Genomic DNA, 23,937 nt, shown 5'->3' on the forward strand with positions numbered 1-23,937 from the left:
GTAGCGTCACGTGGTCAGCTGCAGCGCCTCTGATGTGGAGCCTCCACCGCCGCGGCCGACCGCGCGAGCCGGCAGCCCATCTCTCCTCTGCTGTGACGTCATGTTGTCACGTGGTCAGCCGCCGCGCCTCTGATGTGGAGCCTCCACCGCCGCGGCCGACCGCGCGAGCCGGCAGCCCATCTGTCCTCTGCTGTGACGTCATGTTGTCACGTGGTGTCACGTGGTCACGCTAAATGTCAATGGTATCTCCACCGCCGCGCTCGACGGGCTGTAGTGTAGCTCTAGTAATATGCTTCGCATAAAATGGCCCTATTACCGCTGCAAGCACGTGGCTTGATTACGGGGGACCGACTCTCTCCTTTTTACTATATTTTCACTTTTTTATGAGTTGCATTTCTATCAATCGTGTTCTGTCATTAACCTGTCAATTGTTGGAACTGTCTAGGATGTTCGACACAACATATATGAAACGAGCAACGTCCTCGCTTTGGCGAGCGCGGCTTCGGCCGCTTATCTGACTTTTTCAGCAGCGTCCGCTCCGGCGGACGCAGTTGTTGTTGCGACGCGCGTCTTCTCTTGCCTTTTTATGCGAGAGAGATACATCTCCTTTCCTCAAAAAATAAATTTACCGTCCAGCAAGGCGTACAGCCGAATTGGCGATGGCGTGGACTCCCTGGCAGCGTTGCAAGACGCTGTCGCGTTCCACTCTTACAGGCGAAGCTTAACATGTTAACCACACATCAGTAACACACGCAGACAGCCAATGGACGCGTCATTCGCTGGCAGCACTTGATGATGAATCAAGTGCTGCCAGCGAATGACGCGTCCATTGGCTGTCTGCGTGTGTTACTGATGTGTGGTTAACATGTTAAGCTTCGCCTGTAAGAGTGGAACGCGACAGCGTCTTGCAACGCTGCCAGGGAGTCCACGCCATCGCCAATTCGGCTGTACGCCTTGCTGGACGGTAAATTTATTTTTTGAGGAAAGGAGATGTATCTCTCTCGCATATCTGGGTGGACACTTGGGGATGGGGGGAATAGCGGGGTTGGAGGGGCAGGCCCACACCATGTGATAAGTGTCAGAAGACACTGCACCACAGTGTGGGCAGCTGCCGCTAAAGGAGGGGTCAAAATGTTTTAGCGCTGCCGGGAACAGCAATGTATTGGTGAGAAGGCGGAGAAGGAGCCGCTCATCCGCCTTCTTCAGGCCTTTACATGGGCTAGGGTAGAGGCGATGACAATTTTGATAATATGTTGCAATATCTTTGAATGTATAGACCGGATTAAAATCGGGTTCCTGATCGGATGGGGAGGAGAAAACAGCCCGGTGAGAGAGCGCGCGGGCGGCTGCGTCTGCTGCCTCGTTTCCTGCGGCGTCGCCGTTGCCGTCGCCGTAACAGCTGTCCGCTGTAACCAGCAGTGGCCACCTTAGTCGCGCTTTAAGCTGCGAAACCAGTGGAGTGGGAGCTTGGAAAGCAGAGGGAAGGCGCATAACTGCCCTCTTTGAACAGCGGACACTCCAACCATGCTTTAATCTACGTGGCGGTAAAAATTGTTCAATTGGTTTTTGAGGGAAGGAAATCGCGCAGTGTCTGTCTCGAATATCTCAGTGGACACCCGAACAGAGCCGCAGGGAAGGGAGGAAGGTGGGAGTTAAAGAAGAAAGAGAGAAAGTGGTTCCTTAGTGATGGTGTCCGGGATAATTTCGACCACCTGGGAATCTTTAACATGCGCTGACATCGCACCGCACACGGGCGCCTTTTGCGCTCCGCCTCCATCGAAAAGCGGCCGCCGCGGTCGGGTTCGAACCCGGGTACTCCGGCCCGGTAGACGAGCGCCTTAACCACTGAACCACCGCTGCGGGTGGCGGTAGTGACAGATGTGTGCTGCATGCGTTGGCATTGACAACGTTGTGCCAGAAACGCAGCGCATAAGCTATGGGCCTTCGGCGTTCATTGTGTTCATGGGCGTTGGCGTTGACAACTTTTTGCACTCCGATCATTTTAAGGAAAGGAAGCGCGCTTAACTGGTTCCCTGGGTCAGTGCACCCCTGAATCGCGCTTATAGATAGGAGGGGGGGGGGGATAAAAGGTAGATCTGGGCTGCATGCGTTAGCGCTGACAACGGTGCGCGAACTCTTGCGATCAACCATTAACTGCCACCTGCCAGGGTGGCAGGGTTTCTGGGAACTTTAATGTAGATATAAAAACCAATACGAATTTCTTAAGACTTAAGTGGAAGAACAGCCCGTTCCTCTCGCTCGTAACGCCTCCCACGGCTGGGACAACCTCCCGAAATACTTGCGCAGACCTCGTGTTTGAGGACCGGGCTTTAGTGCAGCAATTCGAGCATATACCCGTCTATTTCTCCGACCACAAAGATTCCTTCATGACAGTCAAGAACTGTTAGTAGAGTGTTTCATGCAGAACGAATATGGGCCAAATTAAAGATGTCTGTAATTACACATACATGTCTTGATCGAATTCTTTGACTCAATCTATCGAAAAGCTGGAACAGCAGATGAGCTGTGCTCAAATTTCGCATTAATAAGTAACGTAATCGTCGGCAATTTTTTTTAATCCATTATGTAACTGCCTCGGTAACCATGGCAACCACTGGGATACAATGTCGTTGCGATTTAGACTGCCATCTTGGATTCTATCCCAGGAATCAGCATAGATAGGAGGCTCGAAACGCGACCAGTAATGCCGAAATGATTCTAGAGTCGTCCACTACGGCACCTCTTTCTCTCCTTTCATTCCCACCTTGCTCTCTCCCGTCAAGACGCGATTGAGGTGTCCACCGAGAAGCGAGAGAGAGTGCCTTTCATCAGTTTTCAATAAATATCGGCATGCACTGCAGGCGGCATTTGAAGCAAAATATGCGCGATTTTCAAGGCTAATTTGGTAGTTGCCAAACCTTCAATACAAAGCCCGCACACCTTACGAAGAATAATGTATTGCATTAGCAGCAAGCATTCTCTTAGAATATGCTGCAAATTTTGGCCACTGCAGTTTGAAAAACCTAGTGTATATGTTGTTGTCCTGAGCACTGGCGTTTTCCGTGATTTGCTTTTCGCGAATGACATCAGTCAGAGGTTATCAGCGCTCCGTATTCCTGTTGTTCTCGAAGCCCATTGCTTAGCGCAAAGGGATGAACATTTAGTGTACGTAAATGCGTTCCTCGCAAAAGGATTCATACTTCTACCGTTTTGGTTACTCATTGGAGAGAGAGAGAGAAAACTTTATTACAACAGGAATTCGGGGCACGCCCCAGGGTCCCCGCACGACCCCACTCCACTGAAGTGTTTATGTTCGTGAGGTCCATAACACTGGCAGCCCGGCCGGTGGCGATGGTCTGCACGGCCGGGTCCTCCGAGCGCAGCAGGGTCTCCCAGTCCTCCCAGGTCTTGAGGTTCTCTAGGTCCCACGGGGGAGGGTCCGCCGGGCAGAGGGAAAGTATGTGGAGGGAAGAAGCGAAGGGTTCTGGGCATAGGGCGCATGCTGGAGTAGGGAAGGAGGGATGATAGTGGGCTAGGGTAAGGGGCAAGGGGAGAGTATGTGTCTGTAGTCTGCGCCAGAGTGTTGCGTGTCTGTTATCTAGGGAGGGGTGGGGAGGAGGGTAGAGCTGGCGTGAGGCTCTGTATACTTGGGTCATCTCACTGAATGAGTGCATGCGCGCCTTCGTGAATCCCGCATCCGAGGCCACCTGAGCCCGGTTTAAGGAACCTCGGGGTAAAAGGTTGGCGGCCTCGTTTCCGGGATTCCCGGAGTGCGCGGGCACCCATATCAGCTCCACTTGGCGGGGCGGGGGTGCATCGGGCGAGTCCAGTATGCCAAAAGCAGGGACATGGATTCGACCTCGAGCAAAATTTAGAATCGCAGTTTCTGAATCACTGAAAATGTACCGGGCTTCCGTGCGGGTTATAGCAAGGGCAATGGCGGCTTCCTCTGCAGCCTCTGGGGAGGTGTCGGGAGGGAGAGGTAGTGTTATGAGGGCAGATAAATAGGAGTCCACCACAGCTGCGGTCGCTTCATCACCCGTGCATGCAGCGTCCACCCATACTCATTGGAGCAAGACCCGATATTTCAAGCTTCCAGTGGCCTGGAGGGAGATTTCGGAGGCCTGTGTATTGTGCGATGTGAGTACACGTTGAAAAACCCCTGGTGGTCGAAATTTCCGGAGCTCCTCACTACGGCGTCCCTCATAGCCTGAGTTGCTTTGGGACGTTAAACCCCCATAAAACGTGAAGCTTAATTCGCATTCATTGAATCCAATGCGTTACGTTGAAATAAAACGGATTATGCGCTGTGCAAAGTCGTCGCCTTCGGTTAGGGCCGCAGCCCCGTCGAGTGACAATGTTACAGCTTCCTTTCTTCTAAGCCAAATTCATTCATTTAGCTGTTAATTCGGTCCAGTCTCATGCAATCTAGCCATGATCTCTTGCGACACCAAATACACGGCACAGAAGCAACATGGACGGAAGCCGTACCGAGGTGCAACTCCTGAAGGTATAGTGTTGTCTGCACATGCTCCTCATCCTGTGCAAGCTAATCTAATCTATTCAGCTCTATTGATGATCTCTGTTCCTTTCTCATGGGTAGAGTGGTCGTAGGATGCCCTCCGTTGGACGAAATTAACGAGGCGGAGTCGTACGAGGCAGCACCTCTCGGGGCTATATGTTGCGTTTACTATTGATTTCACAAGACCTGTTTTATGTCTCGGGAATGTATTCAGCACTCCCCTAGTCCCATATTCCCTATTTATTGCTTACCGTTTTCTTATATGTGTCGCTTGGCTTGGTTGTGTTTACGTCAGGCAGCTTTAGGCGTCTGGTCTGTCTTATTGATCTGGGTTCGAAGCAAGCAAGACAAACTTGTAGAAGCCGCCGGCACAGTTCGCCTGGCTTTTCCTGAAACCGGCTCTGTTTATTGGAGTGGTCGAAAGGATGACGCACTTGATACACTTGGCGAGCAAGCTGCCTGGCAAGTTCGTGACGCCTTTTGTGAGTAAGTTAGCGCAGAAAACGGACAAGGGACATAAGACATAGCGCTCGTGAATGTCTTATGTGCCTTTTCGTTCTGTCCCTTGTTCGTTAGTTGCGCTAACTTCTTCAGAGACACCTGGCCCCTGTTTTTTTCTCCAGAACAACATTCGATTTCTTTGTTAATGTTACTCCATTTGATCTTCGCGCACTCGCTGATTCCCTTTTTTATGTTACCTGCATATCTACAGGATTTCTCAGCGCTTGAGGGCTATGGTTTAACAGCTGATGGAAACGGACAAACATTCTTTCTTTCTTTCTTGTGCTCAGCTTCATTGCTTGTATTTTGTGAATTATGCGATGTATGAACGGAGTGGATTGCAAGAGAAGGCAAGCGTAGCAGGGGGCGGCAGAAAGTTAGGTGGGCGGATTAGATTAAGAAGTTTGAGGGGATACGGAGGCCGCCGGCTGGCAAAGGACAGGGTTAATTGGATACACAAGCGAGAGGCCTTCACCCTGCAGTAGGCGTAGTCTCGGGGCTCATGATAATAATGATGATGACGGGTCAAACAGAGAAGGGGCAATGGACATGAACTTTCCTTCTTTCTTGTGCTGAACTTTATTCGTCCTATTTTTCTTCACTGTTTGTATTTTCGAATTATGCGAGTAGGTCCTATTTTCCAGCCCCTTTTGCTGTGCGCTCAACTGTGTGTTCATTTTTTTTGCGGGAAAAATGCTACATCACCCTCAAAACTAGCCCAGTTTCGATTGTTGTTGGACACTGAAAGACTACTGGACAAAAAAAAATCTGGTCCTGTCTATGCGCCAGTAAAGATGAGTAAATATCCGGATCTGGGCAAAAAGAACGTGAACACGCCATCCCTGGAAGCGCTGAACTTTCCAGTTCTAAAGCTTGCATGATATTTTGAAAATTCTTGCTTAGTGGAGAAATCTCTATAAGGGAAGTGTAGCTGAAAGGAGTGTCTTTGTGGGCGCTGCATACGTCCAGTACTTTGTATGTTTTTGCCATAAAACGACGTCAACCTACTTCATCAGCTTTCCTAATGTGCAAGGGGCGGCCCACGAAGTGGCGCCCCCTTTATTGCCCTACAGATCCCGTCGACTCCATCCCATTATGCTTCGCGGCTTAAATGGAGAGATGGACAATAAGCAACAAACGGACCAACGAACCGACTGAATAAATGAATGATTATCCGACCGACCGAGTGACGGTCTCTTGCAGGGATAAACGAATGAATGAGTGAAAAAATGACAATATCTATTAATAAATAGGCGTTTGCTTAATCTGTTTTTCCATCGGTCAACCAAGACACATAGCTCATGATGTTGCGTAGCTCGATCGGTAAGTGTTACGCAAAATGCCACGCTTTCATTTCTGCCTTCTAGAAACACAGAGACTGCGTAACTCTGGCTAGACCCTGCCTCGCCTTGCATCATCCATCCTTCGCTTTCTTCCTTCCCCTCACTCCCTCGCTTACCCATGACCATTAAGCGTGTCCAGCTATGTCACCTGCAGTCTCCGCGTACGAGGAAAGGTTGGACTATCTATCTAACCGGGAACTTTATTTCCTGTACGTGCGCCGCTCTACCCTTTTGCTGCACGTCGCGTTCTTCCGAATCAGCCTCTACTGAAGCGCATCGGTGGAATTCCGGGTCGCTCCGGGGCCGGCTCCTCTCTTCTCAGAAGCTCAGACGCCCCCCCCCCCCCCCCCCCCCCACCGCGCCTCGCTAGACGGGAAGTATGAGCACTCTTGACTTGCATAATGGGAGCGAAGAAAATGAGAAAGAGGAATAGAGAACTCAACAAGGAAACAAGAAGGTTTAGCTTTCCAAGATATGCCTGAAGTGGAAACAATGCGGTGATGATTCGTCGATCTTTTTTTTTTTTACAGCTCAGGTCCTGGTTGCCCGTTTCTGCGTTTCACGGCGTCGCCGTCGCCGTAATCTTGCCGGCGTCACCGGAATCTTCAAGCCAGTGGGACGTTCCAGTGATCTTCGTCAAAAAATTGGCAGAGGCTTAGCTTGGTTAAGCCCGGTAGGTTGCGAAAGCAAAGGAGGCCCTCGTCGAAACACCTTACATATACACATACACACGTAATCTTCTCTCACAGAGAGGAAGGATAGAGAGAGAGAGAGAGAGAGCAGCAGCGCCGTGGTTACCCTGGGACCGCGCCGACGAGCCGAGCTGGTCTCCAGTTTTTCCTCCGCTCGGTGTGACGTCACTACGGGGGTCGTCTAAAGGTCAAACGTGGTTACCGGCGGGACCACGCTGACGGCTCAATACCTAGCGTACTATTGCTTTCGCAATAAAAAAATGGAATGCGCTGACCTCGCCCTCTCAGACTCTGGCTGTTGCAGTTGCCAACTTCGACCCCACTTCTACTGAAGACGGAGCCCCCTCTCATTCCCGCCCTGGTTGAGTCTGTAAGAGGTCCACTTCAAACCGCGAAAGGCTTCACTTCGCACGGCATGCGCCGTTGATCTTGACAAAGGTAATCAAACTCGTTGTCAGGCAAAGTCACGACCATGATGAAGTTAATGGTTGCAACCATTACTGGCGGGCCCAGCCGCTGATTCCCTCTTGGTCGAACCTATGTAAAGGTCCGTTGAGTAGACAGGCACGGAGAAAGCTCCTGCTAACCGCCACTGCACAGACGTTGCACAAGTCTGCCATTCAGGAACCGCATAGCCAGACCGGGTCCGGCCCTTGCCGTCAGGCAAACCTGGGCCACTACACAATTCCATCGGCCCATGCTCGAACAGGGTGGGTGCTTATGACTTCTCGACTGAACACTGTCGTGCTAGCGAATGCCATGTGAACACCACACCCAGGTTGGAACACACCGCCTGCCATCCCGGACAGAAGCGTCTCTCAACGCACTCCATCATGGGATGGTGTCTACTCTATGTTTTAGGGGCCTTAAATGCTTACATGGTTCGTGGGATTCGGCGTCATTCGACGTAGCTTTAATAACTCAACAAATAGAGCTGCCGTCGCCGCCGTACCATGGAGCCGGACGAGACAAGTGTAGGGATGTGCGAATATTTGAAATTTCACTTTAGAGCCTTAGTACTCCCAAGTTGGATGAAATTGTGCGGCACTGGCGTTTTCGACCGTGTGAAGCCTGGCAGCCGGAGCGGCAGGAGCAACAGGGCGCTCCGGCAACCAGGGTTGGCCACCGAGGTCACGTGACCTTCCGACGTCATCACAGCCTGCCCATCGGATTATAAATAAACTGAACTCCCTGACAGGACGCAGTCACCTTAATGATCGGTCACGAGAGTTTGCTCGCGAAGAGCAACGTGGGTCTTACAAGTACTGCCAGTTGCAACACCTTGACTTCGCAGGGCAGTGGCGCATCGTTTAACCGCTGTAGCGGGTGTGTTCTTTTAGAAGGTCCAAAATTTTTAAAGAAAGGTAAATTCCTTTAGATTTATTTTACCCCCTACGGCGGGTGCCAGGTAAGAGGCAAACTACCTTAATTAGTTCGCTGATTAACTGCATACGTTAATCGACTTTTATAATTTTTATTTTAGGGTATATGTCCTAGCAGAATTGGAGATCGTCTTCCAAACAGTCCAGCCAAGAAAAAAAAATTAATGAAAAATTTTTTTGCGCGCGTTACGGAGCGGAAAATGTCACCCTGGTAGGCAGCTTCACACTGTAACACAGCGTCTGTGAGCGCCTGTGACGTAGCTCGCTCCGTCCTGCGCTTTGTGCCACTGCGTTTTTGTTCCAACGCGGCACTCCGTGCGGCCGCGGAGCGATGCGAAACAAGCAGCGATAGCGCAGGCCGCCCGTGCGGGCTTCAGTAGATATCAACCGTGTGACGCAAAGCGCAGGGCGGAGCGAACTAAGTCAGAAGCGCTCACCGCCGATGAGTTACGGTGTGAAGATGCCTACCAGGGTGACTTTCTCGCGCCTCGTAACGTGCATGAAAAATTTTTAATTAAAATTGTTCTTACTGGGTTGGACTGTTTGGAGGACGACCTCCAATTCTGCGAATACAACATAACCCCTAAAATAAAAATGAGAAACGTTTATTAACATATTTAGTTAATCAGCGAACTGATTAAAGCAGTTTTCCTCTAGCTTGGCGCCCGCCGTAGCCTCCAGTATAGCCCCATGCTAAAATAAATTTAAAGTAATTTACCTTTTTTTTTAAATTTTGGACCTTCTAAAAGGAAGGAAGGAAAAACTTTATTTTACTCTAGTCCTTTTTCCTGCGGTTTGGGGGCATCTTCAGAGACGTTTTCTCCTTGATTCTATCCCCAGGAGTCTCCTCTGTCGAAGTCGTCCGCCTCTAATCTATGGTCGGTTGCCCTCAGTCCAGGGCTCCGCTGGCCACTGCCGCCCGTTGAGCTCGCTGTACCAGACCTTGTTGGTGTTCACAGCGGTCGCTGGACAGCAGAGTCTCCCATTGCTCCGCATTAAAAAAAAAAAAAACACCCGGTATAACTGCGCCAGGAGTACCATGGGGACTCCCAGGGATGGTAATGTAAAGTCGAGAGTTTTAATTTTTGTTCGATATGAAATTTTTAATAACCGCATCATTGACTCGATATTCTTTCAAGAAACACTGACAATTAGGATGTACACATATGAAATACTTAACGTAGTTGTAACCGAACTTGATTCTAGCTTGCCGTTTGGTGTGCTGGAGGATTTTTGTCCTTGATGTGTTTGGATGTTTGCTGATGCCCTGTGACGCTACTGGCAATTGTTAGTGAAGTGCTGCACACTTTCATGACCTCAGTTTTACAATGCGCACTGCGCATGGCTGCGGCGAAACGTCAAAGGTGGCTAGGAGGAGAAGCGGTGGCGCACATGCCCAGTAGCCTGCGCCGCGCGGGATGTCACTCGTGCTCCGACTAGAGATGTAAAATTTCAAGAAATTTTGAATGGCATGAAAAAAACCAATCTTTTCAGGGTTTTTTTTCATGAAAAATTTGAAATTTTGCAAAACGTGTTTAAAACAGATTTATTTGCAACAGCACAACGATCAATAATAATGCTCCGAAGTTCAGCCGAATATGCAGTTATAGATGTCGTATTATGAAACGAACTTCTTGTTCTATTGCACCGACACGGGGAACATGAAAACTGATCTATAAGTCACTCCATATCGCATTCAGAGTCACTGCCGCTGGATGCGGCACTACGCGCAGCAGCATGGATTGATGTTGTGTTCGCAGCTAGGTTCGACTGCACATACACGAGCTTTCGAACGCGTTCCCCTGAAAGCCTGTTGCGAATCCTTGTATGAACGTTTCCTAAACGTGACCAGTTTCGTTCGCAGCTGGCCGTTGATTATGGTATCTGCAGCAGTCGGCAAACCAGAGGAGTTAGCGGCTGGTTGGTGCAAAGGCCTTGCCACCAGGTAGATGGGGCCACGTGCTCCGCTGAGTCCCAGACCCCTGTCCTGGATCAAATTCCTGCGGATGTCCTGTACTCTGCTACGTTGGAAATCAAGAAGCTAGGCTTGTATTTGGTTAGAACCGCTTACGTGCACAGCAGCCTATGTTATTTATGCCGTGTGTGTCGCGCTGTAGAATTTGCAGTCATTTTGTTCTACTTCAGCCGTGACTTCAAGTATTAGTGTGTTTTTAAGTCAAGCCTGGATCTTATATGTCACCTGGCCTCCAACCCGAGTACTCGCAGCACGAACGTTTTAAAAGCACTACCTGGCACCGGCGATGACGACTGTTCTCCAATCGTTCAACGATGCAAACTGTTATGGTTTTCAAAGCAAAAACAAAAACCTAAACCGAAAGCAAGAAATCATAGTACCTTGAAATTGCATTGTGAAATTTTCGATGTTTCTTCCCATTTTTTGTCGTCTGAAAAAAAACGAAAAAAACTGTTTTTTTTTTCCAAAATTGTAGTGTTTTTTTTTCAGGCCTTCACATCTCTAGCTCCGACATACGCCGGCTCACGCGAAGCGCGGTGTTGACTAGCGTAGTGAAGCTTTTCGCTTTAAAAGAAACACCTTTTCCAGTTAAATCCTTTTCTCCCGTTCTTCCTCACGTGCTTTCTCCTCTTTGGCACGCGCTGCTTGTCTTTCCTCCTCCTCTTTGGCAGGCACTTCTCCACGTATCTAGCGTTCCTCCGCCACTCGGGCATCTTCACGGGCCTGTGCTCTTTCCTGTCTACCTCTTTGCCTCCCCGTCATAGAGAAGCATCGTCTCTTCCTTGTTTAAACCTACCTTGAGAGCCAGTTCTAACATTTTGGCCACCTCCACACTTTCTGCCACCGAGAGATCGGAAAGATCCGAGACAAAACAAAAAAATTAGCAGAGGCTTAGCTTGGTTAAGCCCGGTAGGTTGCGAAAGCAAACGAGGCCTTGGTCGAAACACCTTCACACATGCACACGTAATCTTCTCTCAGAGAGAGGAAGGGAAAGAGAGAGAGAGAGAGAGAGAGCAGCAGCAGCGGCGTGGTTACCCTGGGACCGCGCCGACGAGCCGAGCTGGTCTCCAGTTTTTCCTCCGCTCGTTGTGACGTCACTACGGGGTCGTCTAAAGGTCAAAGGTGGTTACAGCAGCGACCACGCTGACGGCTTAAAACCTAGCCTACTATTGCTTTCGCAATAAAAAAATGGAATGCGCTGACCTCGCCCTCTCAGACTCTGGCTGTTGCAGTTGCCAACTTCGACCCCACTTCTACTGAAGACGGAGCCCCCTCTCATTCCCGCCCTGGTTGGTCTGTAAGAGGTCCACTTCAAACCGCGAAAGGCTTCACTTCGCACGGCATGTGCCGTTGATCTTGACAAAGGTAATCAAACTCGTTGTCAGGCAAAGTCACGGCCATGATGAAGTTAATGGTTGCAACCATTACTGGCGGGCCCAGCCGCTGATTCCCTCTTGATCGAACCTATGTAAAGGTCCGTCCAGTAGACAGGCACAGAGAAAGCTCCTGTTAACCGCCACTGCACAGACGTTGCACAATCCTGCCATTCAGGAACCGCATAGCCATACCGGGTCCGGCCCTTGCCGTCAGGCAAACCTGGGCCACTACACAATTCCATCGGCCCATGCTCGAACAGGGTGGGTGCTTATGACTTCTCGACTAAACACTGGCGTGCTAGCGAATGCCATGTCAACACCACACCCAGGTTGGAACACACCGCCTGCCATCCCAGACAGAATCGTCTCTCAACGCACTCCATCATGGCATGGTGTCTACGGTATGTTTTAGGGGCCTTAAATGCTTACAAGGTTCGTGGGATTCGACGTCATTCGACGTAGCTTTAATAACTCAACCAATAGAGCTGCCGTCGCCGCCGTACCATGGAGCCGGACGAGACAAGTGTAGGGATGTGCGAATATTTGAAATTTCACTTTAGAGCATTAGAACTCCCAAGTCGGAAGAAATTGTGCGGCACTGGCGTTTTCGACCGTGTGAAGCCTGGGAGCCGGAGCGGCAGGAGCAACAGGACGCTCCGGCAACCAAGGTTGGCCGCCGAGGTCACGTGACCTTTCGACGTCATCACAACCTGCCCATCGGATTATAAATAAACTGCACACCCTGACAGCACGCAGTCACCTTAATGACCGGTCACGAGAGGTTGCTCGGGAAGAGCAACCTAGGTCGTACCGCCGGTTGCAACACCTGACTTCGCAGGGCAGTGGAGCATCGCTTAACCGCTGCATAACTGCGCCAGGAGTACCGTGGGGACTCCCAGGGATGGAAATTTAAAGTCGAGAGTTTTATGTAATTTTTGATTTATATGAAATTTTTAATAACCGCATCATTGACTCGATATTCTTTCAAGAAACACTGGCAATTAGGATGTAAACATATGGAATACTTAAAGTAGTTGCAACCGAACTTGATTCTAGCTTGCCCTTTGGTGTGCTGGAGGATTCTTGTCCATGATGTGTTTGGATGTTTGCTGATGCCCCGTGACGCTCCTGCGCATTGTTAGTGAAGTGCTGCACACTTTCATGACCGCAGTTTTACAATGTGCACTGCGGATGGCTGCGGCGAAACGTCAAACGGTGGCGAGGAGGAGAAGCGGTAGCGCACATGCGCAGTAGCCTGCGCCGCGCGGGATGTCACTCGTGCTCCGACATACGGCGGCTCACGCGAAGCGCGGTGTTGACTAGCGTAGTGAAGCTTTTCGCTTCAAAAGAAACACCTTCTCCAGTTCAATCCTTTTCTCCCGTTCTTCCTCACGTGCTTCCTCCTCTTTGGCACGCGCTGCTTGTCTTTCCTCCTCCTCTTTGGCGCGCGCAGCTCGACATATCTCGCGTTCTTCCGCCGCACGGGCATCTTCACGGGCCTGTGCTCTTTCCTGTCTACCTCTTTGCCTCCCCGTCATAGAGAAGCATCGTCTCTTCCTTGTTTAAACCTACCTTGAGAGCCAGTTCTAACATTTTGGCCAACTCCTCACTTTCTGCCGCCGAGAGATCGGAAAGATCCGAGACAAAACAAAAAATTTAGCAGATGCTTAGCTTGGTTAAGCCCCGTAGATTGCGAAAGCAAACGAGGCCTTGGTCGAAACACCTTATATATACACATCCACACGTAATCTTCTCTCAGAGAGAGGAAGGGAAGGAGAGAGAGAGAGAGCCGCAGCGGCGTGGTTACCATGGAACTGCGGCGACGAGCCGAGCTGGTCTACAGTTTTCTCTCCGCTTGGTGTGACGTCACCACAGCGAGCGCCTCCACGCGGCTGCGGCGCGCAGCAGGTGCTCGGCGCGCTGTGGTTACCCTGGGACCGCGCCGACGAGCCGAGCTGGTCTCCAGTTTTTCCTCCGCTCGGTGTGATGTCACTACGGGGGTCGTCTAAAGGTCAAACGTCGTTACTGCCGGGACCACGCTGACGGCTCAAAACCTAGCGTAGTATTGCTTTCGCAATAAAAGAAACAAGGAAATGAATCCTGACAGAGGCTAGCCCCTTTGTCACGGATACCCCCGAGAACACTCGGGCCGGAAGAATGGACGAGGCGACAGGTGTACCCACACAGACGCACATTTAATACATCCTACGCGACACGAACACTAGCATACAAAAATAACTAACAAAGCTAACACAAAATACAAACTACCAATACGCACGGCCCGAGAACACCCTGTCTACTACCGTCCTGCGTTCGTGCTCACGGTTCGGCGCTGCCAATGCGTTGCATAAGTCCAGTCAGTGGCACCTAGGTAGCCGGCATCGAGGCAGCGTTCGAAGTGCTCAGGCTGGCGATGTTGGCGCGGAGGGCACCACTCGGATGGGTGGCAACAGCGCTGGAGGCGCCCCTTGCCGTGGCAGGTGGTTGCGTCAGCCGTTGTCTCCCCGGAACGGGCCCAAGAACGGCAGGATGTCTACAGCGCGACGCCGTAGAACTCGAAATCTCCGGAGCAGCAGGCCGGCGTTGCTCTCTTCCAGCCGGTGTTCCTGACCCACTGGAACCTCCGCTTCTCTGTTCTTGCTCCCGTGCCACGCTATCCATCGTGTTTTTATGGCCTTGTCGTTGGTACACGTCATCCTTGTCTTTGTCGTCACCGTCTTCTCCACCATTCACATCTTCACACCTCATCGAATACTTCTTCTTCATCTACCTTATTCTTGGATTAAAACTCGTCATGCCTATGGTGACAATCTTCGTCTTCTCTAAACTCTTAGTTCACACTTATATTTTCAACTTTCTAATATATGTGACAGTAATAAAAGCAATTTTTTGTAAACCCTCACAAAATTTGGGGAATGATGCGCGTTCATTAAAGATGGAAAAATATTCGAAACGAATTTCGCGCAGCAAACACAGCACAAAAAGTAGGCTGACGCAATAAAAAGTGATCTTTTGCGCCGTCCTTCAAATTTAAGTGAAAGGCACTCTTCAGCATGTTTTGCTCGAAGGAAAACGTAGTCAAGAACATTTATAATAAACCCTAGCGCATAAAAACCACTCGCGTAGCAACTCACAACCCTGGCGCAATAGAGCACCACAAGAGTTCGGCTAGCACAGCTCATAGAATTTTGAGCGAATCCTGACCTCAGCAGTTTGGTAAAATCTTCAGCATGGCAGAACGGACACCGAAACATTTTGTGACCATTCGTTTCCATTTTCTTTCAGACTCCGCAGGAAGCATTCTTCTTAGCAAATCATCCCGTACTTTCTGGGGAAAAAAATTGGCAGAGGCTTAGCTTTGTGAAGCTCGCTAGGTTGAGAAAACAAGGCCTTGGTTGAAACACCTTATAGATACACATCCAAACGTAATCTTCTCTCAGAGAGAGGAAGGGAAGTAGAGAGAGAGAGAGCAGCAGCAGCAGCAGCAGCGGCGTGGTTACCCTGGGACTGTGGTGACGAGCCGAGTTGGTCTCCAGTTTTCTCTCCGCTTGGTGTGACGTCACCACAGCTAGCGCCTACTCGCGGTTACCCTGGGACCGCGCCGACAAGCCGAGCTTGGGGCCCTTTTTTTGGCAGCTGGTATGACGTCACCCCAGCGAGCGCCTCCTCGCGGCTGCGGCGCGCAGCAGATGCGCGGCGCACCGGGGTTACCCTGGGACCGCGCCGACGGGCCGAGCTGGTCTCCAGTTTTTTCTCCGCTCGGTGTGACGTCACTACGGCGGTCGTCTAAAGGTCAAACGTGGTTACCGCCGGGACCACGCTGACGGCACAAAACCTAGCGTAGTATTGCTTTCGCAATGAAAGAAAGATGGCACATTGCGATTTCGTGTCGACTATCGCCGGCCTAACACTGTCAGAAAGGAGAATGTTTACCCACTCCCACGCGTTGATGATGACATCGACGGCCTCCACTCAGCCTCCTACTTTTACTCGGTGCATTTATGATCCATATACTGGGAGATCTCGATGCACCCGAAAGACAAAGAGAAGACGGCGTTCGTGACACCTAGCGGGTTGTATGAATTTAATGTTCTGCCATTCGGCCTTTGCAGCGCTCTTGCTACTTTTGAACGATTTATGAATACGCTTTTACGTGGCTTGAATTGGCAAGTTTGCGTGTGTTGCATAGAGAGAGCGGGCCTCGCGCTGAACACCAACAAGCTTCGCTTCGGTGAATGCCAAGTTACTGTGCTTGGTCATCTGGTTGACAAAGATGGCGTCCGGCCCAACCCGCAGAAGGTCGAAGCTTTAAGCAGTACCAAAGAGCCCAAATCAGTGAAAGAGCTCAGGAGTTTCATACCATTTTTATCATATTTTCGGCGTTTCGTTCCCAAGTTTCCGGACGCTGCCTATCCGCTTACAAGACGCTGCCTATCCGCTTACGCTGCCTATCCGCTTACAAAGACACTCCTTTCCAGTTGACTCCTGGATGCGACTCCACGTTTTGCCAGCTCATGTTTCTCCTTACCTCCCGGCCAATATTGCGTCATTTCTGCCCGACAGCACCCACATAACTACACAGTGACGCCAGTGGCTTCAGCGTGGGTGCTGTACTCATCCAACGCCATGAGGGCAATAAGCACGTTGTCGCTTATGCAAGTCACACCCTAACCAAGTCGGAATTACACTAAAACAGAGCAAGTGTGTCTCGCCCTTGTTTTAAGCGTACAACAATTTCGTTCGTACCTTTATGGAAGTGCTTTTACAGTCGTCACAGACCATCATTCCCTCTATTTGTGAATCTGCGTGACCCCTGCGGCCGGTTGGCTCGCTGGGAGTTACGGCTGCAAGACTTCAGCTTCTAGGTGTCTTACAAATCTGGCCGCCAACACGCCGACGCAGACTGCCTCTCGCGGCTTTGACAACTTTGGCAACTTTGACCACTATCTCGCTGTCGTTTCGCAAGAATTTCCGGATCTTGGCACTTTCCAGACCGAACAACGCAAGGATCAGCAGTTGGCGCCGCTTTTTTGCAGGAGCCCGTGACCCGACATCCGCAAGCCCTTTGAGCCTTCGCGACGGTTTACGCTATAGAACGAATTACTCGTCTGTAGGTGCACGCATCGTCGTTCCGGCTACTCTGTATTCAAAGCAGACATTTGGGCTAGTTGGTGTGAATTCATGGTGGAAAAAACAGCGCAAACTTAGACAGAAAACACAGAAAAGAGGGGAGACACTACAAGCGCTTGTAGTGTCTCCCCTCTTTTCTGTGTTTTCTGTCTAAGTTTGCGCTGTTTTTTCCACCATGTACTCTGTATTCCTCTGTTCTACACGGAATGCACGAGGACGTCATGGCTGGGCACTTGCGGCTTGCCAGGACTCTTAACCATACCAAAGAAAGTTTTTACTGGCCAAAAATGCGTCGCACGGTTCAGCGCTACGTAGCGACGTGCGTGCTGTGTAAGCGGTTCAAGATTCCCACGACTTTTCCGTCGGGACGCCTGCATCCTGTGCGACCTCCAAGTACACCATATGAACAAGTGGGTCTCGATCTGCTCGGCCCGTTTCCCCGCTCGTCCAACGGTAACTGCTGGGTAATCGTGTGCATTGATCACCTCACCCGCTACTGTGAAACCGCCGCTCAACCTTCCGCCACCGCTGCTGAAGACTCTCTTCTCGTTCTTCTTCATGCTGTCATCCTCCGGTATGGACCTCCTCCAGTCGTTGTCAGTGACCGTGGTCGGCAGTTTACTGCAGACGTTGAGGAAGAGCTTTTGCGCCTTTGTTCGTGCCATTTTAGTCACTCGACGTCATACCACCCCCAGACGAATGGACTGGTTAAACGTAATAATCGGACACTTTCGAACATGCTTGCCATGTATATCGATTCCCGCCATAAGAACTGGGACGACGTGCTTCCCTTCATTACGTAGGCCTATAATACGTCGAGACATGAAATAACTGGTTACAGCCCGTTCTTCCTTCTTTATGCCCGTCCACCTCGAAGCTCCGTCGACAGCACCTTGCCTTTCTCTCTCGACACCGAGACGCCTTCTATTGCAAGCAGTCTATGCCGCGCTGAAGAAGCTCTTAGGCTTGCCCGGATACGCACCTGGACATCGCAGGACCGGTCTCAGCAGCGTTACGACCGCCGGCGCAGTGATGTCTGCTACCTTGCTACCATGGTTGTGGACGCTTCTCCGCAAGCGTGGTTTATCCCAAAAGCTGCTGTCCCACTACACAGGCCCGTTCATCGTTCTAGCTCGCCTCAGTGACCTGAACTATGTGGTCTCTCCCCAATCTACGCAAGGACGCCGCTCAAGGAAAACCCAAGTCGTTCATGTCGCACGGCTAAAGCCCTTCCGATCTCGGGACCCAGGTTGATTGACTGGCCCAGAGGGCTTCGTCATCGAACGGGGAAATGTTACGCGCAACGCATGGGCCCTGAGGAACAACGAAGAAGTGCGCACGCAGAAAGAGGAAGTTCGGTATCTTGCCGATTGCGCACCAGGCTCGGGTCGACCTGCCTGTGTAAATAGTTTTGTGAATAGAACCTGCAACAATATCATTCCGTCTTCTCCTATGATCATCTGTTTACAACGGGAATTGGGCTTCGTGCATGCAATTTACGAGCATAAAAGAGAAAGTCGTCCGCCATCAACATGGAACGCACCATGTCGCAAGCGCATGTTTCTTAGTCATTTTTATATCCCTCATTATTGGTTAATATTGTTACAAAAATGCTTGCAATATACCTCTGCCACCAGATAAACAATTTGCGATCAAGCTCAATTAACGATTACGATACTCGGTAATGCGAATTTTCAAAGCAGCTCTGACGGCATTTGAATTTCGCGCTACATTTAGGCAAATAATTTGCCATATGTTAGAATGAGCTAGAAAAATAAAATAAAGGTGGCCAGCCCGTGCCTCCGGTAAATAATTTGACAGACGTTAGAGTGGGCAATAAAGTCAAAATTAGTGTGGTTTAGCTCTGGTTAAACCTGGTTGGTTGCGAAAGCCTCTCCTCCTCCGCTTTTCAAGACGTTCGGCCCGTTGTTCTTCTGTTTCCTCGGGACGTCTTCGTCTCCTAGCTTCATTCCGTATAGTACGGCTGGACTCACATTCTGAACTTGAAGTGGCTTGCTTAGCTGTTTCTGATTCTGTTTCTGACGTTCTTCTCGTTGTTCCTCTGTTTCCTGGGCACGTTGTTTCCGCTTGGTTTCATTCCGATTAGCTAGCCTAATCCCAGCTTCTGGACTCGATACAGCTCGTTTAGCTGCTTCTGCTTCTCGTCGTTTCCGCAGTCGTTCTTCTCGTTGTTCTTCCGTTTCTTGAACACGTTGTAAACTCTTTCTTGCTTTCTTCCTAGCTAGTTTGGCTCTGGATTTATAGTTAAACTGTTCAGGAGCAGTAGAGCAAATAGATTCAGATATAGACTCTTCGTCGGTGACTTCCATGGCGAGACTTCTCGAGGAGCGCGGCACGACTGGCTCCTCCTGGCTGCGGTGGAGAAAGCAAGCTGACGTCACGCGTCGTCATAGCAACGGAGGGGCTGACGTCATACCATCTGATAGGCGCGGCGGCGGCTCCTCGAGGAGCAGGGGTTCCACGGACCACGCGACGAGCGGTTAGAGCTGGAGTAGTATTGGTCTCGCAATAAAAAAAAGATTATTCTAGAGACCCTCACTACGGCATCTCTTTTTCTCCTTTGACTCCCACCCTCCTACGTTTCCTCACGGCGTGGTTCAGGTGTCCACCGAAATATGCGAGACAGATACTGCGCTATTTCTTTTCCTAAAAAAAAAATTGTCATTACTAAGAGCGAAACGCACATATGCATTTATATACCGCTCTCATTTTTTCGCACATACTCCTTCCCTGACTAACACTCCTATCCGTTCCGCCGCTCAAAATTGGCGTTCGCGTTGCCACTCAGCCTGTTATCGTATGACGCATTCCTACGTTCATGCCATTCCGCCGCTCTCGGGAAACCCTATCCAGTACATTTCAATACATATTCCAATATGTAAATATTTTCCATAGTGTGTGTGTGTGTGTTCTTTGCGAAGTTCGAAAATGAACTTCAATCACCAACTAGCTCACCAGAAAGCGCTTCTACTGTCAAGAGTACCAGCTGCGAATTCATGTGGTCCCATGTTCCTTGCTCTCTCCGGGGAGATATCGACGTAACGTGAAAAAAAATGTTAAAACAGGAGCGAAACGGAGGAGTAACGCGCCTTGAACAATTAGCGCGTTTTTCTCCAAACCTCGGGCCTCTCGAGTGAATTAAGCGCTGAAACCGCGCCATAAAAGTCAATTATGCTCTTCCCTCCACATCCTTTCCCTCTGCCTGGCCGACCCTCCCCCGCGGGACCTAGCGAACCTCAAGACCTGGGAGGACTGGGAGACCCTGCTGCGCTCGGAGGACCCGGCCGTGCAGACCATCGCCACCGGCCGGGCTGCCAGTGTTACGGACCTTAGGAACATAAACACTCGAGTGCAGTGGGGTCGTGCGGGGACCCTGGGCCATGTCGCAAATTCCTCTTACACCTCTTACAATAAAGTTTTTTTTCTCTCCCTTTCTCTCCTCAGTATTGCGTCAGTTAAAGAGCTGGGTCCTAAAGTGCGAATAACAAGGCTGGTATAATAACAAGGATTGGCTTGATTGCTTTAAGCCCAGTTAATTTAGCCAGAATGCGGCAATCCCCGCTACGAAGCACTTACGCCGAGTAGAAAGTTGTTGCCACACAGCGATTGTGTCAGTGGCCGTGTGTCTAGGAGCCCCGTGGAAGTTCGACTGTGGGAGGTTCTCGTGCTCTCCGTGGCAAACGTGACCAAGTCACGCCACCTTTCGTTTGCGCGGTCAGTGTATGATGTCTGGCTGTGCAAACACAGCCATAAAGCGACGTGACTGTTCGTCGCCCAGCCAAAGGCGAAAGTGTGGCAACTTTCTTTGCTTCTCTCCGCGTGGAAGAACTACAGGTTGGACACACATTACCGTAGTTGTGGCTAACCTACCAGCTTATACAGGGAGGAAATAAGCTGCATAATGTATGGCATTCCCTGCGCTGGGCTGAACCGGTCGATAACTGAGTGCACGTCTCACTCTGGCGTGTGGCTCTCCTTGTGCAAACCATGGACCGCTACAGGACCCAGCCGCACAGCTAATTGGCGCAATATCAGACTAATGTTGGGGCCAATATTGGGCCAACATTGGTCCATTCTTGTCAAACGGCGGTCCTACAAAGGTCAGTGAGACCATCAATTTGCAGTATTGGGCCGATTACCTGTGCTCCTTGAGTCAGTACATTAGCATTCCACAGATCTAACAAATCGAATGTGCCGGTCCCCTATTCCTCGCCTTGGCCATGTAAACAGGGCATATATGAAAACTGCGGCGTAGGACGGCGCCATAACTAAAAACCACGTGACACGCGTAGTGCAAAACGCAAAGAAAGCGCTGGCAGCCAAAGCAAGCATTAAAGAAAGAATGCAGCGAACTTGAATGTGAGTAGTTTTATTTATTTATTTTTTATGAAATACCGCATTCCGAAGCTCAAGCTGGAGGCGCATACATGAAACGTATAATGTTGTCACGAAGTGGGAGCACGCCTCCAATGGGCTCCACACTCTCTGCTACCAATTCTAGGGGAGGAGAGACAAACACCTCCACCCAGGTGCCAGATTTTAAGCAGGACCGAGTGGCTAACCGGCGATAGGTCCACGCCTGACCAGCCGCTGACCGGAGGCACGACACAGGAGTCGGGAATGAGAGTGGATAGAATTTAATTAACAAAGAGAACAACACTTTCACCAACTCATCAACAATAGCACTGCATAGACACAGGACAGACGGAACAAACTTTAGCTTTGACACACCGTATCAAATATGACAGGCGACAGGAAATACAAATACAAGGCACTTTCAAAGGAACGAATTTAGGGTATAGTTCGTAAATGTGGGAGTGACGGGGGCTTAGCTGTTCGGGTGGTTGAGGTCCGGCCCGAGATAGGCGTCGGGCTGTCGATGTCGGGTCCCCGGAGTCGTTACTCGTTGCCCAGACACTTCGCGACGAGCCGACCACCTCTCGGCTGACACTTCACACACACGCGCGGTTAGCTAGCACACCGCCACATCCAAGATCTCCACCTCGACTGCTCTCCGCCACATTCCACAGTCCCCCCGTAGTGTGCCCCTCTCTCCCTCACCCTCCCCGGACAGCCCGGGGCCCGGGACCGACGAATCAGAGGCGGCGACGAAACGTAAACTATCGCGCCGAAACGTCCCGCGCCGAGCCCCGGCTGGCACCGCAGACGCCCGAGCCGGAATTCCGCGTACCGGAGGTCACTGGCCAGACAACTGCTTTCTCACCGTCGGAGACCAGACAGCGAGAAGTGTGTGCGTAAGGAGGGGGGGGGGGGGGGGGGGGGGGTTCGCGTGGGGATGCTTAGGACGGAGTCCCCGCCGCCGGGCTGAACCGCCGCTGGGGAAAATCGCAACTGGCGCGAATTCTGTTTCAAATGTGAACACCTTTACAACAATCATATATCAAACAAAAGAACGAAAATCGTTGCAGAGGAAGTGGATTATCGTAGGAGTAGAATTTATGCAGTAGAAAAGATACTAGGATAATACGTAAGATTGAAGAAAAAGCGCGAAGTATAGTAGTATAGGCCCGATATTCCGCAAAACAACCAACAAAAGTTCGTGAATTAAGAGAGAGAGAGAGAGAGGGAGAGGAAAGGCAGCACAGACAATAACCTACAGTCATGAAATACATGCGCAAAAATATTAAAAGCAAACAATCTCCCTTCCCTTCCGGCGCGGTTCAGGCGTCCGCAGATATATGCGAGACAAATACTGCGCCATTCCCTTTCCTCAAAAACCAATTAAACAGTTTTTGGCCGTTAATACCTAGAATGTATCATATTTGTCTCAATCCTACTCAAAGCTAGAAGACAGTTATCGGGTAAGTTCTTACCTTACAGGAAGCAGCCACACTCACACAAAATTACGCGCGGACCATCGGATTGTCTTGCTCCCCAGAGAAGTCCGAACTCTTCCTCATCCGGCCTAAGAACCACCGCTGCCCCCGCTCCCCCATTGCCATTGAAGTGAATGGTGACCCGGTACCTGAGGTTGGCACCCTCCGTGTATTGGGCCTGCACATCCAAAAGATGGCAAAAACACCACCATCCTCAAGAAACTCAAGCAGGATGCAGGCGCGATATCGCACATCATCCGCAGGGTTTCGGGACGTCATAGAGGCATGAAGGAGCGCGACCTATGTCGCTCATTCATGCCTTTGTCCACAGCCGTGTGCTGTACACTACCCCATATTTACAACTATCCAAACATGACGTACACGCTTTGGATGCCTTGATTCGCAAGGCATTCGAGGTAGCACTTCATCTTCCCCTCAACACACCCACAGACAGATTGCTAGGCCTGGGCCTCCACAACACGATCGGGGAACTGGTGGATGCCCACCGACAGGCCCGATACATAAGGCCCACACAAACTTCCACAGGTCGGTATATCCGGGACTCCCTCGGAATCAGAATACCGGCCAACGACCCAACCCTCCTCGCCATCCCACGACCCCTTCACCGGGAGCTTCTCATCAGGCCGCTCCCGAGGAATATGCACCCGTCCCAACATGAGCAGCGCCGCAGAGCCCGTGCGAAGGCACTCCATCGAGCGTACGGCCCCGAGCCGGACGCCGTATGGGTGGACGCTGCCTGCACGGGTGATGAAGCGGCAGCAGCTGTGGTGGACTCCTCTTTATCCGCCCTCCTCACACTACCTCTCCTTCCAGACACGTCCCCAGAGGCTGCAGAGGAAGCCGCCATTGCACTAGCTATCACTCGCACGGAAGCCCGGTATGTATTAAGTGACTCCAAAACTGCGATTTTAAATTTTGCTCGAGGCCGAGTTCATGTCCCTGCTTTTGGGATACTGGACTCGCCCGATGCACCCCCGCCCCGCCATGTGGAGCTGATATGGGTGCCCGCGCACTCCGGGAATCCCGGAAACGAGGCCCCCAGCCTTTTAGCCCGAGGTTCTTTTAACCGGGCTCAGGTGGCCTCGGATCGGGGATTCACGAAGGAGCGCATGCACTCATTCAGCGAGCTGACGCAAG

Source organism: Amblyomma mixtum, chromosome 9 (genome assembly GCF_055824585.1).
Source record: "Amblyomma mixtum isolate Tamu chromosome 9, ASM5582458v1, whole genome shotgun sequence".
Taxonomy (NCBI): Eukaryota; Metazoa; Arthropoda; class Arachnida; order Ixodida; family Ixodidae; genus Amblyomma; species Amblyomma mixtum.